The following is a 4,835-nucleotide window of genomic DNA, read 5'->3' on the forward strand; positions in this document are numbered from 1 at the left end:
AGTTTGATAAAAAATAAATGACCATGACGGATTCCAAATCGACTCCGAATGAATTCCACAACACAACCTCCTCTGAATTCCACCAAACAGCTGAGAAGAGCTGGAGGGGTACTCAAGAAAAAAAAGAGGCATAGGCTTGCAAAAAGAGTTCACCAACTTGTCCAACAGTAACCTGAATCACACTCAACACATCACAAAGCACTGAAACCCACATTCCCCGCAGAATCCAACTCTTGCTTTGAATCTATAAACAATTCAAGCACTCAAGCTCATCAACCACCGCGATGGCAGTCAAGGCGTCCCAGTCCTAAACCCGAATCCAGAAGCCCGCTCAAGGCTCCCTCTGCGCCTTGAAACCCTCTACTATCTACCACGGATGGATGCTCCAGTAGTGGAAAATTAGCCAACAGCGTACACTTAATCTTGTTCTCTTATAACCGTGCAGAACTTTGACTTGCGGGTATTGTCATGTGGAGCAGGTAAACATTTCAGTCTCGTATGTATGCAATTCCTCAACTTTTTTTTTACCTTATTCGATCAAATTGTTTCCTCCCTTGCAGCCTCCACGAGCCAAACATTGTCATGACTGTCATCCATGTGTTCTTCAGTTTGATATCATCACTGTGTTTGGTTGGGAACTTGTGTAGGCCAGAAAAAAAACCATTCTAAATTCTGGTAAGACTATTCTCCAATCATGTTAGAGACACCAAAGCTGGGTTGTAATGGAAGTTTTGTTTCGTTTTGTTTCCATGATATCAGGCGGTACATACTGTGAAAAGAGTGCTCTATGCATCTGGACACTCATCATGTACATTGACTACCTTAGTAACGTAGCCAAGCCTTGGTATTAATACTTTTTTTCATCTCCTTTGGCCAAGTACTAAAACAGATCCTAATGCGTTGAAACATGAATTAATGTGAGCAGGTGGAAGAATGCAATTATCATACTACTGCTTATCATATTGGTGATCTCCTTGATATTTGTGCTGCTTCTTTTGCTTTTCCCAGGTGTGTGTACTGTATTCACATCTTCTCGATACTTTCCTCAATCTCATAGGTGTTGTCTAACTGCTTACGTTGGTTGTCCTGCAGCTACCTCATCCTTACGACTCAAAGCATTTATGAACTTGTGAGACGAAAACGTATTCCCTACATGAGGTATTCAACTCCTCTTCTATAGTAATAACATCAACTTACTCAAGAGAGAGAGAACCTATTTTCTTTGTATAAATGTTAAAATGTGCTTGTTGATGGGTTGTGACATTGGTTATGTGACAACAGAGTATGCGTTTTGTTAGGAATATCCGGGAACGAGTGCATCCTTTTAGCAGAGCAATCAAGAGGAATCTATACAAAGTCTGTTGCAGCAACGATACTCTAGACTCGTTGCCCACCGCCTACGAACTGGAGGATAGATCAAGAATCTCCTCCTACACTTGCTTAGATATCTTGAATTGTCGTTGTTGCTAAGTGTTTCCTTTTTGGGTTTGAAGAACTTATATTGTTTTAGTTGTCATTAGTCTATTTGAAGATAACATGTTTTAATCTAAAACCTGAGTGAAGTTGTAAACATACACATGGATTCCAGTGAATAAAGATAAAAATTAAAATCATATATGCAAAGAGACTATGTTCAAAAGAGAGACTCTAGCTTGGATCATACGCCTGTACAAGCTTTCTAGCGTCTCCTCCAGATCTTCAACTACAATATCTACGTTATCTAAGCTGGTGATCAAACACTTGATTCGTTCCTTCTTTACCTCTTTCGCCGAGCAGAATCTTTGTAGTTCTTCGTCCATCAACTGGTACTCGTTCCTGTGTCCTGTCTCAACTCGAGCGCCAACGTTCTTGATCACCAGTTTGGTTACTAAAGCCCACTTAGAAGGCCTAGGCTTTGGTACTGATGTGGATAAGGACAACAAGACTGTCCTGAAGAAAGAAAAATGTTTAGGAACAGACTTGTCGGAGCAGTGTGATCAGATGATGAGTTATCCCTGAGTAGGAGTGATCGGCTTGTTTTAGCAACAAGAGTAGCTTAGAGAGGACCTTGCGAACAGCTTTCCTGGACCGGATAAAGGAATTAACGTGGCGGCGGATGGTAGAATCTCCACCGTGTCTCCTCCGCCTGAAAGCAGAACGGAGGTCACGGAGACAGTCCTTGATGCGGCAAGTGATGTCTCTTAGCTTGGAACACAAGTCAAGGTGTACAAGTGAGAGATCGAGAAGATGAGAGAAGAAGGAGTGATGAGGGAGTAGTAATGAAGAAGGTGATTCGTTGAAGAGATGAGAGACAGAGTCATAGAGCTGTGAGAGAAGTGAGAGGCTGTTGTTATTATTATTATTATCGGTAGATAGATTCTTGAGGAGTTGGATATGGTTGAGACCATTTGAGTGTAGCCGCCGAGCTGGTAAGCTACAAGATCGAACATGGTAGGAGGTAGACATATTGATAATGGGTTTTGATAATAGAGAGAAGCTTTAGCTAGAAAGAAGCTGAAGTTGAATATACAGAGCTAGGGATATATATATATATATATATATAGGGAAAATCGCATTTTAAACCTTCGGAGTGTCACATTCTAGCACTTTAAACACTGAAGTTTTTTCACTAACACTTTAAACTTTGAAAGTGTCATTTTTCGCATAACAAACTTCCAATGAAGTTTACTTGTTCTTCAAGGCAAATAAGTGACCGGTACTGTTCATTTGACGATGAGGTGTCAGTTTTTTTTAAATAATAAAATACAGAAAATTGAAAAAAAAATAAAAAAATGGAAAAAAAAATCAAAAAATCTTAAAATTAAAATTTCAAAACTAAAAATATAACAATTATTTTTTAAAAAATATGTTAATTTTAAATAAAATAGATTTTTTTCTTATATATATTAGGTTTTGGTGTGAGTGAAACTTCTTAGATAAGAGACATACCATTTAAAAATATAGAAAAGAAAAAAATTATTATTATTATGTTATGTAAATTTTACATATTTGTTAAGAGATCTATTGGTATTATTTATAAAAAAATAGAAAATTTAAGTTTGTTTAAAAAGAAATTAATTTATTAGTGAAGTTTAAAATTAACATATTTAAAATAAATTGTTTTATTTTCAGTTTGAAATTTTAAATTTAATTTTTGAAATTTTAATTTTTATGTTTTCGAAATTTTAGATTTTTTTTTTGAACTTCCAACTTTTTAGAATTTTTTTTGGAATTTTTGGAATTTTTTCTGCATTTTATTTATTTTTATTATTAAAAAACAAAAAAAAACTGACACCTCATCACAAGATGAACAGTACCGGTCACCTATTTGGTTTGGAGGTTTGTTATGCTAAAAATGTCACTTTCAAGGTTTAAAGTGCTAGTGAAAAACTTCATTGTTTAAAGTGCTAGAAAGTAACATTCTGAAGTTTTAAAATGCGATTTTCCCTATATATATATATATATATAGAGAGAGAGAGAGATATAGGTCAAATGAAATAGTATTTTTTTATACTTGTTGTGAATGTGGGGTTGATTTGTTCAATCAAAGCCTAATGTTCTTTCTTGACCAGCGGGATTTAGATTAGTGGCACTTGAAGGATAAAACCAATATGGAAATCTGCAATTCGATATCTGTTGGCCACCAGATAATTTAAAATTGTATTTTTGAAACCCACGGAATACTCAGTTGATTTTGGTCGCCGGACTCAACGGTTAACTCAAAAAATATGTTCTTTCTTTTTATGTTTCTCTCAGTTACTTATAAAGTTAGCTCCACATCTACCTAATTTGCTAATTTCATGTTTAAGTAGGTTCATAGCTAGTATTATCTCTCTTTTATGTGTAAAAAAGATAGTTGAGGTTTTTACCAAAAAAGAAAAGATAGTTGAGGTACCCATTTAGTTGTGGTAAGCATCTCCTTCAACTTCTGTGGTGATAAACATGTCCGGTCATATGTATTTAGACGCCTAAACGATTAAATTTTTAATAAAAGTATTTCGAAGTAATTGTGAGATTTTTTCAGATTTCTTTATTTTCCTTCCGGTTTTAGGTTTTTACAAATTAGTGAGCATATATTGTCTCACTAGGTGATTTTCCCATGCGCATGCACGGATATAAATATTTATAAAATGAATATATTAAATAGTTTACTATATTTTTTTTTTAAATTACTATGTAATTTATATTGTAATCAGTATGCTATTTTTCAAATAATATTATTTTATTTTAATCATAGGTATAATTTTGGATATATAAGATAATATCTAATTTTCTGATTCAACCATAATTTGTTTATTCTATAGATTAAAATATTGATTAATTTTGTTGTTTACAATTAATTTGATATTGCCTTAGATTTGTAAATATATTTTAGAAATATTATGTATAATTTATTATAAATTATTTTAGAATTAAATAGTAAAAATAAATTAAAGTTTTAATTGATTCAAAGTTACTGATATTAATATAACAACGATAGTATTATGAAACCTCATGCATATATATAAATTATAGAAAAGAACTTAGTTGCAATAGTTGGTTAATATATATTCATAATATTAATTGAGATCTCATATTAGTTAATAGTATGTTACATTGTTCTATAGTTTATATTTATAAAAATATTAATATGAACAATAATACATTATATTTAGTTAAGTGTTTGATTTTGTATTAAAAATTAGATTAGTCCAATTACTCATTTTGTGGATATATTGTGTTACATATATTCCTTCAAACTAAAATATATTATTTCTAGTTTAACTCAACCAAATTAAATTAATTGTATTCCTTTGGTTCTTCATCATAGATATGTAAGTATGTTACTATCTTTTATAATTTGGTATATGTTAATT

At 32.7% G+C, this 4,835-nt stretch overlaps 2 pseudogenes; one reads left to right on the forward strand and one right to left on the reverse strand.

Annotated features, from left to right (window-relative positions):
- Nucleotides 1-284: 284 nt before the first annotated feature.
- On the forward strand, nucleotides 285-1,470 carry LOC108839362 (protein S-acyltransferase 10-like; annotated as a pseudogene).
- A 122-nt stretch (nucleotides 1,471-1,592) lies between these two features.
- On the reverse strand, nucleotides 1,593-2,470 carry LOC130505504 (uncharacterized; annotated as a pseudogene).
- Between the last annotated feature and the right edge of the window lie 2,365 nt (nucleotides 2,471-4,835).

The sequence above is a fragment of the Raphanus sativus genome, chromosome 2 (genome assembly GCF_000801105.2).
Source record: "Raphanus sativus cultivar WK10039 chromosome 2, ASM80110v3, whole genome shotgun sequence".
In the NCBI taxonomy this organism is placed as follows: Eukaryota; Viridiplantae; Streptophyta; class Magnoliopsida; order Brassicales; family Brassicaceae; genus Raphanus; species Raphanus sativus.